The sequence below is a fragment of the Bubalus kerabau genome, chromosome 14 (genome assembly GCF_029407905.1).
Source record: "Bubalus kerabau isolate K-KA32 ecotype Philippines breed swamp buffalo chromosome 14, PCC_UOA_SB_1v2, whole genome shotgun sequence".
NCBI lineage: Eukaryota > Metazoa > Chordata > Mammalia > Artiodactyla > Bovidae > Bubalus > Bubalus kerabau.
The window spans coordinates 46,937,961-46,964,278 of record NC_073637.1 but is presented as its reverse complement, the minus strand read 5'-3'; the positions used below and the strand labels follow the sequence as shown (position 1 = coordinate 46,964,278).

At 40.7% G+C, this 26,318-nt stretch overlaps 1 long non-coding RNA gene across 1 annotated transcript in view; it reads right to left on the bottom strand.

Annotated features, from left to right (window-relative positions):
• Positions 1 to 26,318, bottom strand: part of LOC129626851 (uncharacterized) — a 49,689-nt gene that overhangs the window by 8,580 nt on the left and 14,791 nt on the right. The window lies entirely within an intron of this gene.

Here is a 26,318-nt window from a genome sequence, read left to right as displayed (position 1 = left end):
TAAACAAGAGATAATCTAAGGATATATAATTGAATCACTTTCCATTTCAAGCATTAACAAGTTGAACGAATAGAGTAGCACTAAATTCAGGTTCTTAAAATTTTTCTTTAAAAATTAAGCATATTTGTAATTATAACCTGAAAATTTACAAATGTATTAATTCTGAAAATTAGCACCTAACTTGGGTATTTTGGAATTTGGTTCAGGAAAGCTGGGCTCAGGTTTGTTTCTTTTAAACAAATTGTTTTTTCAGGGTATGGAAAATTTTCTTATTTTTTATTTTCTTTCCTTCAAAAAAAATTAAGATATAATTGACATATCATTTCAGTTCAGTTCAATCGCTCAGTCATGTCCGACTCTTTGCCACCCCATGAACTGAAGCATGCCAGGCCTCCCTGTCCATCACTAACTCCTGGAGTTCACCCAAATCCATGTCCATCAAGTTGCTGATGCCATCCAGCCATCTCATCCTCTGTCGTCCCCTTCTTCTCCTGCCCTTAATCTTTCCTAGCATCAGAGTCTTTTCCAATGAGTCAGCTCTTTGCATCAGGTGTCCAAAGTATTGGAGTTTCAGCTTCAACATCAGTCCTTCCAATGAACACCCAGGACTGATCTCCTTTAGGACAGACTAGTTGGATCTCCTTGCAGTCCAAGGGACTCTCAAGAGTCTTCTCCAACACCACAGTACAAAAGCATCAATTCTTCGGCGCTCAGCTTTCTTTACAGTCCAATTCTCACATCCATAAATGACGCCTTGACTAGATGGACCTTTGTTGGCAAAGTAATGTCTCTGCTTTTTAATATGCTATCTAGGTTGGTCATAGCTTTTCTTCCAAGGAGTAAGGGTCTTTTAATTTCATGGCTGCAATCACCATCTGCAGTGATTTTGGAGCCCAGAAAAATAAAATAAGCCACTGTTTCCTCTGTTTCCCCATCTATTTGCCATGAAGTGATGGGACCGGATGCCATGATCTTAGTTTTCTAAATGTTACAACATTGTGTTAATGACGTACACATGTTGATTTGTTTTTTGGTTGTATTTCTTAAATTTTTATTTTTTTTAAATAGCGTGTTGATTTAATACACATGTATATTGTAGTATAACTACCATTGTGATGTTAGCTAATGCCTCTGTCACATCACATAATTATTTCTTTTCTGTGGTGAGAACGTTTAAGATCTACTCTCTTAGCAACTCTGAGGTATATAATAACAGAGCATTATTGACTCTAAACGTGTGAGATGAAAATATCTCCTGCCATATTAATAAACAAGAAATGTCATGCCCAGCAGCGATTTCTGGCCTCTAAATGTGAATGAGGGCTCCCCAGACTGCAGTCCAGCAGCGGTGGTGGTGCAGATGCTGCCACCCCCAAGGTGATTGCTGAGGAGCCGGGGGAATGCAAGGAGCAAGGCTGAACGGGGAAACAGGATTGGCCCTGATCGCTGAGGGGCATGTGAAAGGAATGAATTCAGTGAGCCCAGAGGCCTGCATCTCCCCATACTTAGAATACTCAACTCCTTAACTTGATACCTGATCTTTGATGTTCAGACTGCCTGCTCCCTTTGTTGCAAACTTACTTGTATATATCCTGGCTTCCCCTCCTGACACCTTGGAGCAGTTTTCTCAAAGCTACTGAGATGCTGTCTCCCAGGCTTGGAGTCCTGAACATTCCCACCAAATAAAACAACTCTGTGATTTCAGGTTGTGACTGTATTTTTTAGCTGACATCATTATAGTGCATTAGATCTCCAGAACTTATTCATCTTATAACTGGAAGTTTGTACACTTTGATGAACATCTCCCCAATTCCCCTATCCCCCAGTTCCTGGTAACCACCATTCTGCTCTCTGTCTCTAGGAGTCCGGCTTTTGTAGATCCCACATACAAGTTAAGTCAGACAATATTTGTTTTTTCCTCTGTCTGATTTGTCTCACTTGACATAATGCACAGTGGGCACAAGTCCATGTGTTGGGGCCAGTGTGAGGAAAGCAGGAGAGACTCCATCATGAAGCCTGTCATCCATCTTAAAGACAGGATGTGACCTGGGCCTGAACCCTGCCCAAGAGTGAGGAAACCGTTGCTAGTGAAAACCAGATCTCCTGGAGATGTCTCTCCCTTCAGATGACAAAAGGAGATGAGGTCAGGCTGCCCCTGTTAGATTAACCATGGAGACATCCTCCCTTAGTGTATAATCGTTGTTCCCCTCCTTTAACCTTAACTGTTTGTTCTTCCAGCACCAACTTTGGAGAAGGAAATGGCAACCCACTCCAGTCTTCTTGCCTGGAGAATCCCAGGGATGGGGGAGCCTGGTGGGCTGCCGTCTATGGGGTGGCACAGAGTCGGACACGACTGAAGCGACTTAGCAGCAGCAGCAGCAGCAGCACCAACTTGTTGTAAAACTCAATCATATCCAACAAAGAGGTTGCTAACGTGTAACCAGTCATGTAGTGGGGGGTATAAAACTGGGCCTCTCAGAAACATCAGGGTCCTTGTTGGGAACTGATTCCCCTTGGACCTGCTGGCGTAATAAACTGTACTCCATTGTCTTGAGTGTCCTTGGGGGTGTGTTTTGCAACTCTGGATTCCACAGCACATGTTGTCACAAATGATAGATTTCCTTTTTTCTCAAGGCCACACAGGACAGCTCCCCCACTCACCAAAGGATCATCCAGTCCAAATGTCAATAGTTCTACTGTTGACAACCCTTGGTGTGTATCAATCCACAGAAGAATATTTCTGTGACTTTAAGATAGCAGTTGCTGGGACCGATCAATTGTGCTGTTGTTCAGTTACTAAGTCTGACTCTTTGTGACCACATGGACTGCAGCGTGCCAGGCTTCCCTGTCCTTCACCGTCTTCTGGAATTTTCTTAAATGCAGTTGTGCATGCTAAGTCGCTTCAGTCCTGTCTGACTGTTGTGAACCTATGGACTGTAGCCAGGGATCAAACCCGTGTCTGTTGCATCTCCTGTATTGGCCGGCGTGTTCTTTACTACTAGTGCCACCTGGGAAGCCCAGAACACAGCCGTGGCGACAACTCTAGCAAGGATTGTTGCGGTGAAAAGAACAAAACAGAAAGAGTTTTTCTTTCCCTTTCCTGCAAACAAAGAAGATGAAGAAAACTGTGAACACAACTAAACATTCCTAGTTTTTACTTTGTGTGTGTGTGTGTTCGTTGCTTAGTCGTGTCTGACTCTTTGCAACCCCATAGACTGTGGCCCACCAGGCCCCTCCATCCATGGGATTCTCCAGGCAAGAACACTGGAGTGGGATGCCATTTCCTTCTCCAAAAGGAATTATAGAAAGAAAGAAAGTGAAGTCGCTCAGGCGTGTCCAGCTCTTTGCGACCCCGTGGACTGTAGCCTACCAGGCTCCTCCATCCGTGGAATTTTCCAGGCAAGAATACTAGAGTGGGTTGCCATTTCCTTCTCCAAGTTTTTACTTTCAGTTTCAGTTCAGTTCAGTCGCTCAGTCGTGTCTGACTCTTTGCAACCCCATGAATCGCAGCATGCCAGGCTTCCCCTGTCCATCACTAACTCCCGGAGTTCACTCAGACTCATGTCCATCGAGTCTTTACTTTAACTGTTCCTAATCTGTAGTCTGTAATTAAGCTTGTTTTTCTGCCCCTAATTCTGAATGAGGTACATTTCTCAACTATTATCCTTTGACTCTATGCTAATTACATCCTGTATCTGGTCCTTACCTTTTCAGCACTCTCTCCCTCAATAGTTTTTCTCTTCTTACATATCAAAAAGAAGGCCTCAGTGAAATTCACAAAAGAAATGGATGCAACTACTGGGCCACCAGACTGCCAGAGTCTACCTGGCATCAGCCCATGACTATTTTTGAAACAATGCAAGAGAAAGAAGACAAGATTCTTACACCTTTTTTCCTCATCACAGACCCTTCATCTTATATAAAACCCTAGACTTTTCATGGGAAGTGGGGCAGGCGCAGTTATTGAGGCATGAGCCTACCGTGTTCCCCTCTCTGTCAGCTGAGAATTAAAGCCATCTTATTATTTCCTCCAAATTCTGTCTTCGTATTTTTTTTTCTGCTTTGGTGGGCAGAGAAAGCCAATGTTTTGGCCAGCAACAGGATGCAGTCAGAAGTTGCAAACAGACTCCTCTCTATGGCCAGAAAGCTGACCTTTGTGCCATCAACTGAGGATATAGGAGGGATTGAGGTTAGAGGAATGAAAGTGTGAAAATATTAAAAATATTAAATATAAAAATATTAAATTAAATTATTTTAATGTAAAATATTAAATCAATTGTATACTTGAAACTAATATAGCATTGTAAATTAAGTATGTGCTGTGCTTAGTCACTCAGTTGTGTTCGACTCTTTGCAACCTCATGGACTGTGGCCCACCAGGCTCCTCTGTCCATGGGGATTCTCCAGGCAAGAATACTGGAGTGGATTGCCATGCCCTCCTCCAGGGGATCTTCCCAACCCAGGGATCAAACCTAAGTCACCTGCATTCCAGGCAGAGTCTTTACATATACAGGTGTTCCATGTAAGGAATACATCAAGACATTCTTAAAAGTCATAATAAAAAAATCCTAACAGCAAAACAAAGATGTTAAAAATAGTTTACACATGGAAGTTGGATTGAAGAGATGATTGTCCAACAAGTTTTGTTATTTTTCACTAGGAGACCCTCAGTATTATTTTTCTATGTGTATGTGTGTTATATAAAATTAATACATACATATGTATGCTTGTTATATAAAATTAATAAAGAAAAATTCAGTGTTTACTGCTTTTAACAGCTTTATTGAGGTTTAATTGATATTTTAAAAAGTGCTTGCTGTGCGTGTGCTCATTCATTCAGTAGTGTCCAACTCTTTGCAACCCCATGAACTGTAGCCCACCAGGTTCCTCCATCCACGGGATTTTCTAGGCAAGAATACTGGAATCGGTTGCCATTTTCTCCTCCAGAGGATATTCCTAACCATGGGATTTATCCTAAGTCCCCTGGGTCTCCTGCATTGGCAATCAGATTCTTTACTGCTGAGCCACCCGTGAAGTGCATATATTTAAAATATACGATTTTATAGTTGGCTTGTGTGTACCCTCATGGAACCATCACTACAATCAAGAGAATGAGCAGATACATCATTCCCCCAAGTTTCCTCATGCCCCTTTGTTATCCTTCGTCTTTCCCTTCTTCCTCGCCCACCCAGGAACCTCTGATTTCTGTCATGACATATTCATTTTTATTTCCTAGAATGTTATATCCGTGTAATCATGGTATATGTGCTCAGTCACTCAGTTGTGTCCGACTCTTTGTGACCCTATGGATTGTAACCTGCCAAGTTCCTGTGTCCATGGAATTTTTCATGCAAGAATACTGAAGCAGTTTGCCATTTCCTACTCCAGGGGATCTTCCCAAATCCGGGCAGATTCTTCACCTTGGAAGCCAGTAATCATGGTATATAAACTCCTTTGTCTGCCTTATTTCATGAAACTTAATTGCATCATAATTCATCTGTGTTGTAGGATGCATTAATAATTCATTCCTTTTTTTTTTTTTATTGCTGAGTTGTAGTTCATTGTATGACTATACCACAGTTTGTTCATTCACTGAACTGATGGCTGTTAGGGTTGTTTCCAATTTACAAATACTAGATATTCATATACAAGCTTTTGTATAGACATGCTCTTTCATTTCTCTTGAAAATATTTGGGAACTGAATGACTGAATTACATGGAAGATGCAGATACATTTATTTATTTTTTAGGAAATAGCCAAACTGTTTTCTGGAGTGGCTGTATCATTTTACACTTCTATCAGCATGCTTATGCTTAAGTGGTTCAGTTGCTTTATGTCTTTGCACTCAGAGTGGTCAGTCTTCTTGGCCACAACTTGAGGCGTGTGGGATCTTAGTTCCCTGACAAGGGATCAAACCTTGGCCCAGGCGGTGAAAGCGCTGAGCACTTACCATTGGACCACCAGGGAATTTCGTGATCAATCTTTTTAATTTTAGTTATAATAACAGATGTGTAGTGGGATCTCATTTGTGTAAAATTTGCATTTCCCTAATGGCTGAACATCTTTTTATGTGCTTGTTCATTCTTGATGAAATGTCTATGCTCTTTTGTCTATTTTATAATTGAGTTATTTGTTTTCTTATTCTGGTATGTGATTTGCTTGACTTTAATAAACCATATTCTTTTTTGTTGGCATTTGCTTCTTTTATTCTTCCTCTATACACTCTAGAAGAGTGAAATTAAGATATCATTTAAAAATAAACTTAAATTGAATCCACTTGGGGCTGATCAAATTTAGTACAAGTTTTAGCCAACAAGCAGATGCCTGCCAATTTATTGTGGGAGGAGTATTCATTTAGAAAACAGAGTGTGGCACTCCTGGTTTTAAGGGCTGAATGTTTTTATCTAGGACTCTTCAAATGCCCTTGATGAAGGGCTGTGTTGAAAGGTCTTCTCAGATAGATCTTGGGTTTGGATCAGGTGAGATAACTAGGTTTGCAGTTGCCCCTGGGGAGCCCGAGGAAGCACAGTATCAGGTCTGAACTTGTGTGTGATCAGCAGACAGTAACTGCAACGACCCCACCTGCTTGACGTGGCAGAAAGTTCATGCTCTTGACTCCTCTGTAATGTCGAGCAGTTCCCAGGTGATTCAACTCCTTTTGGGCTATGTGCAGATTTGTGGGTCAAAGCACAATTGGCCAATGTGTCTATCATTCCTTATCAAACATTCCCTTCTTTTTTTCCTGTTTGTTTGACATGGGAATTCTGGAATGTTTGTCAACCTCTTCTCAGACACAGTTTATCTAGTATGGATAATTCTAAGATGTAATTAATGCCACCTAATGTTTTATAGGGCTTCCCAGGTGGCGCTAGTGGTAAAGAACCCACCTGCCAATACAGGAGACATAAGAGATGCAGGTTTGATCCCTGGGTCGGGAAGAGTCCCTGGAGGAGGGTATGGAAACCCACTCCAGTATTCTTGTCTGGAGAATTCCATGGATAGAGGAGCCTGGTGAGTTACAGTCCATTGGGTTGCAAAGAGTCAGACATGACTGAAGCAACTTAGCATGCAAGCACACAATGCTTTATAAATATCATCTTATGCATATTCAAGTTTAAAACATGGTACAATTTGAATTATTAGGAAAAAAAATTAGGCACATCTGGGATTATGGGCTTCCTATGTGGATTCTAGTGCCCTCTTTGGGCAACTGAGCAAACCAGACCAGACCTCAACCCAACATCCTCCACCTCCCAATCCCTCTCAGTCCCCACCCTACCCTTTCCTGACTCCACCAAAAATGGCCCTGTCCTGAAAACCTTATGTTCTAGACCAAGAGACAGCACATACACAGGTAAATTTCATCATTTAAAACACAATGTTAGGGTCATATGGCTTCCCAGATGGTGCTAGTGGTAAAGAACCTGCCTGCCAATGCAGGAGACGTAAGAGACACGGGTTGGATCCCTACATTTTTTTTTTACAAAGCAGTAACAGTGAACAGATTTTTGGAAGTGTGTTATGAAGGTTGAGTAATTGCTGGAGGACAACAGGAAATAAGCTTTCAAGTTGAGTTTATCCTGTAAAACCTTTTGTGTTCATTAGCTGTTTCCCTGAATGCAAAGCTGAGGCTTTAAATAACCCCAGCATTTTGCTTCTGAATTTTAAAAAGACTGGACTATGAAAAACACGCTGTTTTATAAAAGGAGGTTTGGGGTCAAGCATGGCCTTTGCTAGTTACTACCTATGTAACTTAGTCTCCCTGAAATTTAGTTTTGTTCATCTATAAAAAAGAAACATTATTCCTCACATAAGATATTTGTAAGAGTTTTGTAACAGTTTTGTAAAGAAAATGCTAGTTATTATACAGAGGGATTTTTTTTTTTTTTTAGTAGCTAGGGATGCCTTTTTTAAGATTTTAAATCATGACTTAAGGAAATGTATTTTATTCTAAACCCCTTGGAGTAACTTGGGCTTTTGGAGTGGGCTCCATAGTGCAGAACTGTTTGCTCAGTCTTGAAGTTAACACTTCTTTGTGTTTGCTATCTGCAGTTTGGTCTCCTTATTCTGAAGGAGACATAGGTTAAGGAAGGCAGATCTTTGCCCCCTTTTAGTGCTAAGTTTCTCTGGTGTTTCAGACAGTAATGAATCTGTCAACAATGCAGGAGACCCGGGTTCCATCCCTGGGTTGGGAAGATCCCCTGGAGAAGGGAGTGGCAACCCACTCTAGTATTCTTGTCTGGAGAATTCCATGCATGAGGAGCTTGGCGGGCTACAGTCCATGGGAGTCCCAAAGAGTTGGGCAAGACTGATCCACTAACACTTTCACTTTCACAGCAAAGAAGAAATGAAGGCAGAATTGTTAAGTCACCTGACCACTGGAGAATCAAACTTCTTTTTACTCTAAATATCAGCTCTTGAGGCTTCAGCATTCAATTCTGTGCTTTTCCATTTGACCTCCTTAGTGTTTAATCTGGCTACACTCCAGAACCACACAACAAACCACAATGGGTAAAACCTATCTGAACATCATCTTGATTTCAGTGAAAAAATCTCTTTTGTTAAATCAGCATTTTAAACATCAATGTGTTTTATAATCTTAGCTACAATACTAGCAGAAGAAAAAAAATTCGGTGCATCCCACTCCAATACTCTTGCCTGGAAAATCCATGGATGGAGGAGCCTGGAAGGCTGCAGTCCATGGGGTCGCTAGGAGTCGGACACGACTGCGTGACTTCACTTTCACTTTTCACTTTCATGCACTGGAGAAGGAAATGGCAACCCACTCCAGTGTTCTTGCCTGGAGAATCCCAGGGACGGGGGAGCCTGGTGGGCTGCCGTCTATGGGGTTGCACAGAGTCGGACATGACTGAAGCAACTTAGCACAGCATAGCATAGCATAGCAATGCAATTTTATTTTATTTTTGCCAGTGCGTGTATGGTAACTAATGCACTGACTCAACTTTTCGAGTTTAAGTTTGGACTTTTATGTCACACAGAATATTTTTCCATTTGTGAAGTACTTTCATATAAGCTGTCATTGTTTGATTCCTTCCTGAAGTGAGGGAGATGATTACTCTGTTTTAGAGATTTGGAACTGAGAATATGAACTGCTTAAGCTCTCACAGGCACTGAGATAGACTGAGACTAAAAAGAAAAAAAAAATTTTGCCAAATTTCCATCAAACTTCATTGTTTCAAGTGGCTGGGAAATGATAACGAAAGGGTCTCAGAATGACCCACTCATGATGTGAGATGAGAGGGAAGGGTGGCCAGGACCCCCTGCAGCAACTTGGCTCTTCCGGGTCACAGTAACACCCTGAAGTCATTGCAACCGAGGGTCAGTTCACTAAGGAAGATTGCCATGGCTTTCCACTTTATAGAGGAGAATCAGCACAGAAGGTTAAGAGAATGGACTTTTAAGTCACCGTGCTCTTGTCCTATTAGCTCTGCACCTATTAGCTAATGTGCCCTGGGGGAGGTCATCTAGTCTATCAAAGTCTGTGCTTCTGAAGAATGTTGAGGAGATTCAGAAGCAGTAATGACCAAAACAAACAAACCTGGGTGTGCTGTAGAGTTCTTTTTTTAAAACTTTTTAATTTTATATTGGAATATAGCCTATTAACAATGTTGTGATAATTTTAGGCTAACAGCAAAAGGGCTCAGCCACACATACGCATGTATCCATTCTCTCCCAAACTTCCCTCCCATCCAGGCTGCCACATAAAGTTGAGCCGAGTTCCATGTGCTGTACAGTAGGTCCTTGTTGGTTATCCATTTTAAATACAGCACCGTGTACATGACCTTCCCAAACTCCCCAGCTACCCCTTCCCCCGTCCTTCCCTGATGTACAAATGGGCGGTGGGATGGAAGAAATGTGCAGCGTTGTGGAGGTGTAGCGGATGGTTTGGGTTTGCAAAGTTGTGCCCTTTGTCTGAACACAAGCCACAGGTGTGCTTTATTTAGCTGATGGGGGGATGGTCCATCTAGTATCTAGGATTTAAAACAACTTCTCTGAGGCAAATAAAATAAAGCCACGAATTCCTTGATTTCTGATTGAAAGATGGTGTGTTTTTAATTTTTTTTTTTTTAGTTTGTTAGTGTGAGACTTAATTCCAGCATATTCTCGTAAGTTTGGAGGGGTGGTAGGTCTCTCTAAATTGTGTCCTGTCAGCACAAGAAAAGTATGAGAGAAATAGAAACAGGAGAAGACAGTGGAATAATTATGCCAAATTAGTTATATCTTCTTTCTTTCAGTTGTTACTCTTTTTTTTATCACCATAGTTTTTAGTGAAGAAACTTATTTAAAATCGTAAACAACAACAAAAAAAATGGTGATGGGACAGAAAAATCTTAGCAGCAAATTGGTTAAGTAAACTGAAAATATTAATGCAGAAACATTAACATATTAAAGCATATACGTTGCACATTAAATCCAGTACAAAACCAGGAGTTGCACTGTACTGATTAGCGCTCAACAGAAGAAATGATCAAGTTTGTTCTTCCCTGAAGTATATACGCAGCTCATTTTCACTGCATTTTCCTACCTAGCCAGCAAGTTTTTTTCTTCTTCTTCACACCTGCTCAAGCATGAATTATACACGCAGCACTTACAAATATGAAAATTCAGTCACAAGGAAAACCAGTATTTTCTTTTTACCAATAAAAAGCAATTTTGAAAGTTAACAGTCTCTTCTAGGAAACCAAGTTTAGCTGAACACTTCAGGGATGAAGATCATCTGGTATAACAGCATCCAAATGTATAAACAGTAAAAATAAGACTTAAAACTGCTGCTACAGTGTCATGTCACGGACTTGGTTCATCCAACTGATTTTTAGCACAAAGCTAGACATAATTTCTTCTTCATAACATCTATAGTTATCAATAAATTTATCTTCTTTTCAATGTGCAATAACACTTCAAGATGATCTATATGCATAATGTTGTCAGTTCAAGCTGTCATACAAATGCTCTCTTTAAAAAAAAGCATTTTTACAGTTATTTGTTATTCTTTATTGTGAGTCTTTGTGTCATTGTACAAGAAGCAAACAACATTACTACAGCTGTAGATAAATACAGCTGAGGGTGTGATGAGAAAATATTTTGTTAGGAAAATATTTTTATGATTTTTTTTTCTCTCAAAACAAATTCAAGGAAAAAAAGATTGTAACTTGGCTGGGAAGAGGATGGAGGGAAGGAAAGAGCAAATATATAAACAGAGTATATAATTTTTCCATATGGTGATGTCTGAAGGTCACATTCCTACCAAGAATTGTTTGTACCACCAAGGAATCCTTTCCACTTGTGAACTATGGCTCAGTGCTTCAGAAATTAAATTTCTTCCTCCTGGACCAGACTACAGAGGTTTCTCATCTCACACCACAGACAAATTATAACCTTTTAGGGTGCACAGTGGTATGAACCTCTCCCCAGGGTAGGTAGGAGTAGTGTTGTAATACGTACCCAGCCTTTCTTTAGCCTACAGGAACAAAGAATCAGATGCTAAATTTAGTCTATATTACTAGGCAAGAATTATTTTTGAGTGGTCTCAGGAAAGGGCTTCCCTGGTGACACAAACGGTAAAGAATCTGCCTGCAATGCGGGAGACTAGGACTTGATCCCTGGTTGGGAAGATCCCTTGGAGAAGGAAATGGTAACCCACTCCAGCATTCTTGCCTGGGAAATCTCATGGACAGAGGAGCCTGGCAGGCTACAGTCCACGAGGTTGCAAAGAGTTGGACATGATTGAGCTTTCAGGAAAGGGTAAGTCAAGGATTCCCCACTGCCTTTATTATAATTGTAGAAAGCAAACAACATGGATCTAAGTGTGCTCAGTCATCTCCAACTCTTTTGCAGCCCCATGGACTTTAGCATGCCAGGCTCCTCAGTCCATGGAATTCTCCAGATAGTATTCTTATACTGGAGTGGGTTGCCATGTCCTACTTCAGGGGCTTCCTGACCCAGGGACCAAACTTGCATCTTTTGAGTCTCCTGCATTGGTAGGCAGACTCTTTTTTTTCATGTATTTATTTTTAATTGAAGGATAGTTGCTTTACAGTGTTGTGTTGGTTTCTGCCAAATATCAACATGGCAGGCAGATTCTTTACCACCAGCACCACCTACCACCTGGGAAGCCCACTAGATGGTAAGAGAAAGAAGCTACCTGGCAAGGCAGGGGAGGAAAGAGCTCCTTTTGGCCACATGACTGTTGATCCCATTTGAACTCGACCTCTTATCATCCTGGTCAAGGAAAAGGAAATGGGTCCTAGACCCATGAATGAAAAGAATTGAGCAAAGGTCTATCTTGGTTGACCCATGCATGGATCAGCAGAGTTCCCAAGACACCACTCTATAGGGGGCATAAAACATCACTGGGAATATTATAGGATGGAAAATATTTCATCCTTGGAATTCTTCCAGGGAGAGAATTGTTAAAGGTTGAGAGGAACTGGGAGTGGGTGGGGGTGAGATTCCCAGAGGAAATGCTCTAGGATCAAGATATAATTACCAACCTGCTTTCTAAAGAGAAAGGTTGGCTTCAGCCACCATTTGTATACTGCCAAGTAGAGCATGCAAGTTTGGAACCAGATAAAAATTGTAAGGACATTAGGGAGAATCCTCTTACCACCAAATGTCCTATTCCTCTGCCTTCCCCTGGAAGCACTCACTCACTGAAGTGCGAGGAATATCTTGGTCATGTGATCCCCAAGGGTGGCTGACTGAGTCTCTGTCAGCCATGGCCATGGTTGCCTTGGTTGAAAGCAGTTATGCAACCTGGAAGGAGGTGTGAGCAGAAGGCCCAGTGTCTCTGCACTGCAGGGAGAATGAAGAAGGTGACCACCAGGAAATGCGGACCTGGTTTTCCCAACTTTCACTGTTGAACTTTCTAGAGCTGCAAGTAACTCCAAATCCTAGTTGCTGAAGTTGGCAGAACTTTTATCTATTTACCATGTGTCCTCCCAGTATTTGCTGGGGAGACTCCCCTCTCACATGTATTGCCTCCATTCCCACTGTGTGAGGAGGGTTGGGAGGGATGTGCCCTCATATGCCCTTATGGCTACTTCTTTTTCTTCTTTCTGGGGGAGAATTCTGGCATGCTCTCTCCTTTCAGATCATGGGGCAGAGTGGCAGGGGCATGCCAAGGAAACCAGTTCTCTATTTGCCAATAGTGCCACTCACGCAACACTCATGTCCATTTGGCCTAGAGGGGAACTTGGGCAATAGTGGGTTCTGTCCTCCAGTGGCCTCTCACCCACCTGGCTTCTCAGACAACCCTCGCTGAGTGTCCCATACTGACCTGGCTCCTCCACAGGCCTCCTGCCCATGCAGATCCTTTGCTAGGTTACTAGGACATTGCCTTCAGGCTTCAGAACTGAAAGCAGAGAGCAAGAAATGCTTATCTTATTAGGTCTGTATGAGATTTTAAAACAAAATTTAAATGATTTAGAATCAATCATTTTTCCTTTTTTTTTTTTTAAGAATAGGGGGAAAGGTCTTTTTTTTCCCTTCCAATTATCTGAAGCTTATTTTATTTTTAAAAATTTTATTGAAACATAGTTGATTTAAAATGTGTTAGTTTCAGGTGTACAGCAAAGTGAATCAGTTAATCATATGGGAAGAAATTTTTCATTTCTTTATTTTCTTTGCCATGCCATGTGATTTGAGGATCTTCCCAACCAGGGATTGAACCCGGGGCTACCTCAATGAAAGTACCAAGTCCTAACTATTGAACTACCAGGAAATTCCCCAGCCATTTTTTCTTATAACAAATGTTTTATTTTATCCTTTGACTAATAAAAGACTTGCTGTAGAAAACAAAATGGAAAAATATAATCTTATTCTTGAAAAATAAAAAATTAGCATGTTTAACACAAATGTCAGCCAGGACCTCCTTGTAGTTTGAGAAAACACTTAAAGAACTGATTTCAGACTGAACTGAAACATTGGGTTGGCCAAAAAGTTTTTTTGGATTTTTCCATAAGATGTTAGGAAAAAGCCAAATGAAGTTTTTGACCAACCCAATAATTGCTACTCTTATAGTTTTCTTTTGGACAGATAATCTAACTTCACAATAATGTGGTATGATGTTTAACTTGGGGAACCACATTTTAAGAAAACCTTTGAAAATTTGAGGCATATTCAGAGGAGGTGATCTGAATATGAAAATGATCAAGGGATACAAAACCACGTTAAAGAAAGTTCAGGAATTAGATACCTCCTTCTAAAGGAAATCAACCCTAAATATCCAGTGGAAGAGCTGATGCTGAAGCTGAAGCTCCAATACTTCGGCCACCTGATGAGAAGAGCTGACTCATTGGAAAAGACCTTGTTGCTGGGAAAGATTTAAGGCAGGAGGAGAAGGGGATGACAGAGGACAAGATGGTTGGAAGACATCACCAACTCAGTGGAATGAGTTTGAGCAAGCTCCAGGAGATGGTGAAGGACAGGGAAGCCTGGTGTGCTGTAGTCCAAGGGATTGCAGAGTCAGACATGACAGTGACTGAATGGAATGGAACTTCCTAAAGAAATAACAAATGCTCCTGGGGGAAATGTTAGCTGTCTTGTTTGAAAGAAAACTAGATTTATTTTGTCCATATCAGGAAAGCCTAATTATATCTAACAGACAGGGGTTAAAGAAAAGCGAGTTTGACTCAGTGTAAGGAAGACCATTCCAGCAATTGGCATTTTTCAGAAATGAAATGCAGTGCCTAAGAAAAGAGTAAGTTTCCCTTCCTTAAAATAAAATCTTTCAATCAATCAACAAGCATTTTTTTAAATGACTAAGTCCCAGGTACTGTTTTAACTGTGATATAGCCATGAATAAATACAAGAAAGGACAGATAGCTTTTCTAGGATGTTATAGGAGGCTTTTGTGTCTGAAGAGGAAAGTTATGTTATTTCTATGGGATTTTTTTTTTACCCTATTCTCAAATTTGATGCTTTCACTCACTTGAAGAAAATAGAGGCAGTAACAAAATCTTATTTATCATTTACCCTTAGATCTAGTCCTTTCTGGTTAATGACTATTGTCTTATTATTTCTCCCCAGTGCTGCATACTGTATAAAAATAAGTGCTTAGTTAGCTCTGGATGCTAGTCCTAGCAAATCCAAGGGAAAAGCAGCAATAGTAATGAGTTTTCTATCAAAGTAGCCCAGCAAGCCTGTCCTTTTACAATTGTTTCTGCCAATCAAGATGTTTTCAATCTAACCTTTCCTTTCAAACACAGTAACTATGACCCTAAACTTTGAGCATCGGTACTTTTGATAACACACCTTCCATATTTTCATTCAGAACACAGTAGATAAAAAAAAGTGTTCCTCCTGGCTTTCATCAAACTACTAATCCATGTTACTGTGCAAGCAGGAATGAAACTTGCTAACTGCAGTATTATGTACACAATTTTAAAAATCTTATTGACAGAGATATTATGAAAGATTTGGAGAAATGACTTTAAAAATATCAAGGCACTGCGTTTTATCATGGTTTGTTCTGGCTTATTAAAAACTATGATTTGTTTTTTAAATACCATGATCTCAAGATCACCATTTCATTTCCTACATATTCACAAATTGTATTTAAGAATTAATTTTAGCAATTTCCCTCAATCCAAATTTATTTATTTTAAAAAAAATTAGAACATCTAAAATCTTTGGTCACTCAAGCTAACTTTCTCCTCTAGTGTCACTAGAATTGAAATTATTTTCTTAAATACTCTTGATTTTGTTCCATGTCTTCTTTTCCATTAAAAAATTCTATTAAGAATATATTTTTAAAATTATTCCAAACTGGAATTTAATAGAATAGCTATATTTTAAATATAGTATAAGATGTTGCATTAACTGAATTGATACTAAGTAATAAAGAATACTTATAGAAATAAAAATAAAATTTGATAAGTCTCCTAAAGATATTAAAGAGTTAAAATCCTTAAAAGATGGAGAACTAGTTTATGACACTAAATACTTTCCATCATTTCTATGAAAGTTTTATCAGTGACTGAATAAATTTTCACTTTAAAACTAGGTTTCCATTTTCAAGTATTTTATTATTAATTGAAAAAGAAAAACTGGAACCATTTGTCTAGAATTAGAACTTTGCATTTTAAAAACTTCCCAAAATTATTAAAATCAAATTTTCCAAAATCTGGGATTATTGTCCAACTTTTATGTTTATTGATTCACTCCCCAGCCATCAGAATGTCAGCTTTCTGAGGGGGTGGGACTTTGTCTTACTTATCCCATGCAGCTAGACTCTAGAACAATATCTGATAGAGAATAGCAGAAAAATAAGTGCTTCCCAGGAGAAGGCAATGGCACCCCACTCCAGTACTCTTGCCTGGAAAATCCCATGGTAGGCTGCAGTCCATGGGGTCGCTAAAAGTCAGACACGACTGAGCAACTTCACTTTCACTTTTCACTTTCATGCATTGGAGAAGGAAATGGCAACCCACTCCAGTGTTCTTGCCTGGAGAATCCCAGGGGTGGGGGAGCCTGGTGGGCTGCCGTCTATGGGGTCACACAGAGTCGGACACGACTGAAGCGACTTAGCAGCAGTTGCAGCAGCAGGTGGTGCTAACAGTAAAGAACTTGCCTGCCAATGCAGGAGACATAAAACAATCCCTGGATTAAGAAGATCCCCTGGAGTAAGAAGTGGTAACCCACTTCAGTATTCTTGTCTGGAGAATCCCCATAGACAGAGGAGCCTGGCAGGCTACAGTCCCAAGTGTTGCAAAGAGTCGGACACCACTGAGCATAAGCACAAATATATTTGGACTACCTAACTGACTCATAGTTAAATTCTCTGACTATTTTAAAAATTCAGACCATGTGGTCATTGTTTCCCAAGAAACACATGACTCCCTCTTTAACCCACAATTTTCCCTCAGTCAGAAATGAGTCTGAATTTCCTCATTGCTTTTTAAAATATTTTGAGAGTGGAATTTGTCATCCAAGAAAATTCATAGAAAGAAAAATATAAAAGTGTTTGCCCTGACCTCATGCCACCTCAGACTCTGTTCGGGAGTTCAGACTGTGAGCCTGGACCAATTTGTCTGAGATCATGGCCCTAGACTGGTTCTTCTTTTCAGCCCTGGGGATTTAGTTAGGCTCAGTGCCTAAAGATAGTAAATGGTGAAGGAGCCATCAAAAAGTCGATTACTTTTTCAGGCCCTGAACAAATAGAAAGTGGCCACTGGAAAAAATGATGTTCCATCTTATTACTGGGAGACAAGCATAGGATGGGATTTCAGTGATGTCAGCACATCGTAATGGGAGGAGCATGGGCTTCGATTCAAATCCTAACTCTACTATTAAGTACCGTGTGCCCTGAGAACACTACCTTGATCTCCGATTCTTGGATTCTCCACTTTATCCTTTTCATGACAGATGATATAAGATTGTACAGTATGTGCAAGGTATCTAGAGCAGTGTTTTGAACACAGTAGGCCTTCAAAAGTCGATTCCATTGTTGTAATACCCTCTCAGAGAATCCAGTCAGTGGTGTGTAGCTAATCCAACACCCCCTTGGCATCTTCTTTGCTGTCCTCAGTAAGTTTAGAGGATGGCATTTGAGAGATCGCAGTGAACAAAACACAGAAAAAGGAAAATCACTGTCCTCTGTGGTACTTAACTGTAGCTTGGTCTCCACAATTCTTAACTTTTTCACAAATCACGCTTTTCTTTATCACACAGTCATCACCCTAGTTCCAAGCATTTTCTCATTTTGTTCCACAACTTTCTAACATGTCTCCTTTCATCTAGTCTCCAATTCCTCTCCCCACAGAAGCCTGCATGAATTCATTAAACTCCTAATCTGATCAAATGACTCCAGTTCAAGTCTCTTTAACAGTTTCCAATTGCCTAAGGATAGAACGTAATTTCCTTAGAATCATGCCTTGTGATCTAACCCTTGCTTTCTTTCCGGATTGGTGTTGTAATGCACTCCCACCTTGGCACGACCTGCTCCTATGTTCTGAACATCTTCCAACTGCCTTAAGGGGCCTTGCTCTCTTCCTCACACCAGAGAATTTGTCATTGTTCTCGCTGCCAGGAATATCTCTCCCGACTCTTTTGCTCTTGCTATTCCCATTCAGTCTTTGGGTACTGCTTACACGTCATTTTCTCAGGGAAGCCCTCCCTGAATCCTATAGATTGGTCAAATGTTCCTGGGCTGAGCGACCCCGGTACCTCACCTCAAACTCCTCCTGATGCTTATCACACAGTACCTCTGGTGTTTGTTTGCTTGTCTGTGCTCTATCCCATGTTGTACGAGCTGTATCACAGGACCTTTGATTGCCTTGTTCTCTGTTGTACCCTAGGACCCACCACATGGAAGGCCCAGAATAGACACTCAAATATTTGCTACATGAATGAATGAGTAAATACATATATAAGTGAATAAAATTAACGTCTCGAAGGGCAGTCCCTACACACTGCTGCTGCTGCTGCTAAGTTGCTTCGCACACTAGCTGAGACTATAAGGAGACAGGCAACTAGAAAACTAGGGACATAGAAATGATTTGATGAGATGGGAAGTGTTTGGAGTTTTTTTTTCCCCTCTTTTATCCAGAGTTGAACTATAAAGAAAGCTGAACGCCAGAGAATTGATGCTTTTGAACTGTGGTTTGGAGAAGACTCTTGAGAGTCCCTTGGACTGCAAGATCAAACCAGTCAATCCTAAAGGAAAACAGACCTGAATATTCATTGGAAGGACTGATGCGGAGGCTGAAGCTCCAATACTTTGGCCACCTGATGTGAAGAACTGACTCCTTAGAAAACACCCTGATGCTGGGAAAGATTGAAGGCAGGAGGAGAAGGGGTCGACAGAGGATAAGATGGTTGGATGGCATCACTGACTCGATGGACATGAGTCTGAGCAAGCTCCTGGAGTTGGTGATGGACAGGGAGGCCTGGAATGTTTCAGTCCATGGGGTCACAAAAAGGCAGACATGACTAAGTGACTGAACTGAACTGATCCAGAATGTTTAGAATAATCATAGGGAGGAAAGAAAAAGAATAATTTAGTTGCAAAATGAATGTTTATTTTATATAGTTCTTAGGACTGAAATGATAGATTAATTTCATCTGCTTTATGGAAGAGGCCAGAAGTTCCCTTAACTTTGAACATACCTCTCCAAAATACTTCAACTTAATTTTCTGATTCTTGAATATTGAGATTCTCCAAAAGAATGATAGAGATAGAGAACACATTGACTGTCATAGATTCAATTGTGCAACATACCCCAAAATTTGTATGTTGAAGTCCTAACCATCAGTAACCTCAGAATGTGGCTGTATTTGGAGATAGGGCCTTTAAAGAAGTAGTTAAAGCTAAATGAGGTCATATGGTGGGTCCTCATCAAATATGACCTGTGTGCTTATAGGAAGAGGGAGAGATACCAAGGCTGCTGACACATAGAGAAGAGGCCGTGTGAAGACACACAGGAAGACCACCATCTGCAGGCCAGCTAGGGAGTTCTCAGGAGAAACCAAGGCTGCTGACACTTTAATCTCGGACTTCTAGCTTCCAGAACCTCAAGAAAATTAATTTCTGTGGTTTGAGCTGCTTACCCTGTGGTATTTTGTTACAATAGTCCTTGCAAATTAATACAGTGACCTCTTAATTTATAATAGGGAAACCTCGCTCCACAAGTTGGAAATCTTCAAATTGATTAAGGGATTGGAGCATCACTTCATTCTTGTCTTGGGTTATTTTGTCTTAAAAAAAAAAAAAAATGCTGTGTTAGGACGGAAGAGCCTGGTAGGCCGCAGTCCATGGGATTGCGAAGAGTCAGACACGACTGAGCGACTTCACTTTCATGCATTGGAGAAGGAAATGGCAACCCACTCCAGTGTTCTTGCCTGGAGAATCCCAGGGACGGGGGAGCCTGGTGGGCTGCCGTCTATGGGGTCACACAGAGTCGGACACAACTGAAGTGACTTAGCAGCAGCAGCAGCAGTTCTAATAAAGTGTAGAAAAGAGATGGATGAAGTACACTAAGTGTGTTTATCCCTCACCACACAACGGCCACAATTGGTTATTCTGTTCATGTTATAACATCGGCCCAAAGATCCCAGTATCTTCATGAAGTTTCCCAAGATTTCATGTTTTCAAAAGCACTCAGACTTAAAATCTATGAATAATTTTGACTCTTTTTTTTTTTGTTTACTACCTACATATAGTCAATGACCAATTCTTGTTGATTCTTATTTCAAAATATATCTTTCATATACCCCATTGTTTTTCTTCTCTCAGTCATCAGGAAGACCCAGACTCTCATGATCTTACAGATAAGTTATTGCCAACCCCTCCCACCTAGCTTTCTTTCTCTAATCTTTCCCTGCCATTCTACAACTACCGACACTAAATGTCATCTTATCAGTGACCTGCTGAGGAACTTCAGGGTGTCCTCTTTGTTAGAAATTAAAGAGTAAATATTTGCTTCTGAAGTTGAAAGGACTCCTCAGTCTGGTCCCAAGCAAACTCAGCTTTCTTTCCCAGGATTCCATAGTATTACTCAACATTTCAGTAGGAGGGACAGTTTCCTCACCATTTGCTTTTTTCCATGTTGCTGCAAATGATATTATTTTATTCTTTTTTATCGTTGTTGTTGTTAAGTTGCTAAGTTGTGTCCAACCCTTTGCAACCCCATGGAAGGCAGCACACCAGTTCTTTGTCCTTCACCATCTCCCGGAGTTTGCTCAAACCCATGTCCATTGAGTCGGTGATGCCATCCAACCATCTCATCCTTTGTCATCCCCTTCTCCTCCTGCTGCCAGTCTTGCCCAGCATAAGGGTCTTTTCCTATCAGGTGGTCAAAGTTTTGGAGCTTCAGCATCGGTCCTTCCAATGAATATTCAGGGTAATTTCCTTTAGGATTCACTGGTTTGATCTCCTTGCTGTCCAAGTGATTTTCAAGAGTCTTCTCCAGCACCACAGTTCAAAAGCATCAATTCCTCAGCACTCAGCCTTCTTTATGGTCCAACTCTCACATCCGTACATGACTCCTGGAAAAACCATAACTTTGACCATATGAATCTTTGTTAATAAACTGATGTCTCTGTTTTTGAATATGCTGTCTAGGTTTGTCATAGCTTTTCTTTTATTTTTTGTGGACGAATAATATTCATTGTATATATACACCACATCTTCTTTAACCATTCATCTATCCATGCATATTTAGGTTGCTTCCATGACTTTGTTATTCTAAATAGTGCTCCTATGAACATTGGGGTTCATGTATCTTTTCAAATTAGAGTTTTTATATTTTCCAGATATATACTCAGGAGTGAGATGGCTGGATCATATGGTAACTCTACTTTTATTGTTTAAGGAAACTCCCTACTGTTTTCCATAGTGGCTACACCAATTCCCACTGTTGGTGGGGATGTAATTTACATTTCCTTTTAATTGGAGAGTTTCTTTTTAAACCCAGTTATATCAAGACCAACACGACTCTCTGAGGATTAGACTCAAGTAACAGTCTTTGAGTTCCCCAGGTGATTCTTTAAAAAATTCTCTTTATTTACTTTATTTATTGGCTGTTATTGGTCTTTGTTGCTGTGCTCAGCTTTTCTCTAGTTACAGGGCATGGACTTCTCATTGCTATGCCTTTTCTTGTTATGGACCACAATCTCTAGGCATGTGGGCTTCAGTAGTTATAGCTCATGGGCTTAGTTGTCCCACAGCATGTGGGAACTTCCCAAATCAGGATCCAAACCTGTGACCCCTATATTGGCAGGTGGATTCTCAACCACTGGACCATCAAGGAAGTTCCTCTCCAGGTAAGTCTAGTGAAAACTATTACCATAGCCCATTGGATAAACATGTGGAATGAGTACACAGCAACGGCTTGCTCTTCTGTACCCAGAAAGGGATATTTGATGTTATTATGGCAGAGTGTCTTGGTATCTCTATCTTTGTCCAGTTGCAACGAAGTACTTCAGATTCTAACGCAAACAGAGCCTAAACCTAGTTTGGTATGTGAACCCATGGTCTTTGAATTAGAATAATTCACATGGTGCCTGGACTTACTGAGGCTCAGGTTCTTCGTGCCTCAATGCAGAAGAAATTCAGTGAGAGGCAAAGTGATAGGCAAGAAATAGATTTATTAATATAGGATGCTTTGAGAGATGCAAATGGTCAGGTGAGGGGCCTCTGCACCAAGGATTAAGTGAGCTACAATTTTATAATCAAAGGAAAGTGAGGGAGGGGAAAAGACTGCCTTCTTTGAGTAGACATCAAGTTTACATCACTAGCTACTCTGTCGTATCCGACAAGAGAGTGTCTGACCCGATGAGGTCAAACTAGGACTATCATAGCATTTATTCAAATCAGTAGAAGAGTGGTGATAGTTTTCTTTCACCTAATGACCTGGGGCATATCTCATACTTTTATTTATGGCTTTATAGTTAAGCAAACCTGCTTCGTTCCACAAAGTTATGAGACTTCTCTTGAGTACTCATGAACTTCCAGCGGTCTCCCAAAGTTTCCCAGGTTTCCCTCTCTACCTGAAATCCCACTGGAACTTCTACAACTAACTAACTATCCTATTCCATCCTAATCACAATGGGGGGTCCACTTTCAACTCAGACACTCTTTACTTACTCAAAAGGAAAATATTCATCCTGACAATCAGATACAGAGTTGTGTGGCTACACAATTAAAAGCTTAAGCTCTTTTGGGGGTCATTTCAGTTCAGTTCAGTTCAGTTGCTCAGTCGTGTCCGCCTCTTTGCGACCCCATGAATTGCAGCACGCCAGGCCTCCCTGTCCATCACCAACTCCCGGAGTTCACTCAGACTCACGTCCATCGAGTCAGTGATGCCATCCAGCCATCTCATCCTCTGTCGTCCCCTTCTCCTCCTGCCCCCAATCCCTCCCAGCATCAGAGTCTTTTCCAATGAGTCAACTGTTTGCATGAGGTGACCAAAGTACTGGAGTTTCAGCTTTAGCATCATTCCTTCCAAAGAAATTCCAGGGCTGGTCTCCTTCAGAATGGACTGGTTGGATCTCCTTGCAGTCCAAGGGACTCTCAAGAGTCTTCTCCAACACCACAGTTCAAAAGCATCAATTCTTCGGCGCTCAGCCTTCTTCACAGTCCAACTCTCACATCCATACATGACCACAGGAAAAACCATAGCCTTGACTAGACGGACCTTAGTTGGCAAAGTAATGTCTCTGCTTTTGAACATGCTATCTAGGTTGGTCATAGCTTTCCTTCCAAGGAGTAAGCGTCTTTTAATTTCATGCTGCAGTCACCATCTGCAGTGATTTTGGAGCCCAAAAAAATAAAGTCTGACACTGTTTCCACTGTTTCCCCATCTATTTGCCATGAAGTGATGGGACCAGATGCCATGATCTTTGTTTTCTGAATATTTCATAACAAATAACTTATAATTTTGGAGGGGAAAAAATGTTATTTCTAGCATAGATAGAGGCTCAGTGAACTGAGAAACTGCTCAACTAGAATCTGGTAGAACTTTCTATAAATAAGAACCTGGGTACCTGTGCTTGGCACTGACTCTGATGATTCAGGCTAAGTGAGTTCTACTGTCATTTCTATGTGTGCCTTTTATTCACTGCACTTATAGCCAGAGTTTACATTGATCTGTATGATTTTTGAAATGTTTTCTGTTTAATCCCTATTGCATTGAAAGCTCTGGGAAGATCCCCCAGGTGGCTTTTGTGTCTTCACTCAACCTTTCCATAGTAAGGAATGAAACATATTTTCTAAGTGAAAGGGAGGGGAGAAAGAGAGGAAAAGAGCCTATCTCCTGGAGAAGTAGTTTATGCCTATTGGAATCTCCATTCATGATAGTTCTGCTCCATGAAGTTTCTAGAAATCCAGCATGGGCAAAGAAAACTTCCAACACATTTTGCTTAGCTAATAGGTGTCTTGGTCAGTATGTTTTATAACATTTCCCCTTATTTCTTGCACTAAGTATAATTTTATGAGATTATAATGAGACCAAGATTGTGACCTTTGTCTTGTTGAACACTGCACTATATCCTCAATGCCCATCACAGTGTAGAGTTTAGGGTAGGTACTCAATATATGTTTATTTCATGAGTGCTGAATGGAATGAAAGACTCTATAAAGGAATGAAGTGGCATCTCAGCACAAAGGGTAAAATAACAGAGAGAGAACTGACAAATTTAAACAAATTAAGAAGGACATCTATACTGGTCTAGAGCTAAGAAAATTTAACTATTTTACAAACCTAAACAAGAGTATGATAAACACAGATGATTTCAACATTTTAAAGCAAATACAAGCAGTATCTTCTCCCATCCTTCCAATGGCATTAGAGACACAAGACGGGTATGAGCAGAAGTCTTTGAAAATCAAGTTAGAAAGGTAGGCTATAAAATTCCTTTTTGTTATTCAGTCACTAAGTCATGTCAGACTCTTTGTGATCCCATGGACTGCAACAAGCCAGGCTTCCCTTTCCTTCACTGCCTTCTGGAGTTTGCTCAAACTCATGTCCATGGAGTCAGTGATGTTTCTGAACAGCTGCTCCTCTTTCTGTGGTATCAGTTTAAATAGAAAAGGGATTAATCTGTACTCTATACTGATCTTTGTACTTGAGTACCAACAGCAAAACCTGTACTCTGAAGGCTCATCTGGTTTATCTGAAAACTTATACATCCCCCAAAAAGGTAAAGTTCAAACTCTTTAACTTGTTCATGAAGGTCTTCCTTCAATGTATTGTGTTATCTTTCTAACTTCTCCTTCCATATTAATCAGGGTTTCCAAAGAGACAGAACTAGCAGTGTGTGTGTGTTCATGTGCCTCTCTCTATCTGTCTATCATTTATCTATCTACACCTATCTCAAAGGCTTTCTGCTGGCAGAACTCCTTACTTGGGGAAGGTCATCATGATTCAGAACATCAAAGACCACTCATATTATCTACTTAACCCAAAGCCTACCCATTTATGTGTTCATATCATCCAAAAATACCTTCACCGACTCATTTAGAATAACTCTTGACCTATTATCTAGGCAACATGCCCCAGCCACATGGACACATAAAATTAGCCATCTCTTTTTCTTTCCTAATTATGTATATTTCCTTAACATCACCACCCTCCTCCATATGTGTCATACTTACTCTAGCCTCTATTTATCCCCCAGTATCCCCCACTTTTCACCTGCCAATGTTGTTGTTGTTCGGTTGATAAGTCGGGTCCAATTCTTTGTGACCCCATGGACTGGCAGCATGTCAGACTTCTGTCCTTCACTATCTCCTGGAGTTTGCTCAAATTCATGTCCATTGAGTCAGTGATGCCATCCGATCAGCTCATCCTATGTCATCCCCTTCTCTTTTGCCTTCAATCTTTCCCAGAATCAAGGTCTTTTCCAATGAGTCAGCTCTTGGCATCAGGTGGACAAAGTATTGGAGCTTCAGCTTCAGCTTCAGCATCAGTTCTTCCAATGAATATTCAGGGTTGATTTTCTTTAGGATTGACTAGTTTGATCTCCTTACTGTCCAAGGGGCTCTCAAGGGTCTTATTCAGTGGCACAATTTCAATTCAGTGCCAAGTATCAATTCTTGGGCATTCAGCCTTCTTTATGGTCCAACTCTCACATCCATACATGACTACTGGAAAGTCCTCCCAGTTCCCACCTTCTTAGTCTAATGATTCTAAATGGTGTTAAGACAGAAAAGAAGGGAGCATGGCACAAACTTTAAAAGAATTACACAGCCTGAAGACATTACATAAAATGATTAGAACCAAATAGGTTCTAGAACCATTAGGTCCAAGATGGCAGATGAGTCCATTTCCACCAGACTTTGTGCCTCAGTATACTCTCATTGTAACATATTAACAGGCTATGTGACACACCCGCCAGTACCATGACAGTTCTGAGGCCACCATCAAAGACCAAAAAGTGGGCAGTGGCCCAATTCCTGGGAATCTCTGCTCCTTCCCCAAAATAGTTGGAATAATCCTTCCACTCATTAATCTATGAGATTACCCAGCCCATAAAAACTAACCACATCATATTTCAAGGCTGCTCTTGCCTTCCGTGATGGTCCACACTCTGTCTATGGAGTGTGTTTCTTTCTAAATAATCCACTTCTTACCTATAACTTTGCCTCTCACTGAACTCTTTCTGCAGTTAGACACCAAGAACCTGAGCTTCACTGAGTCCTGAAACCAGGTGTGTGATCTCAGTTAAAAGACCATAGGTTCAAGTCCCATCTGTGTTGCACCATTTCTGTGTTGCCTATCAGAATCACTAGAAGCAGGCAAAGAATAGAATGGCTCAAACTTGTGGAAGTAAGATAACCTTGAGTATATGCACTTTA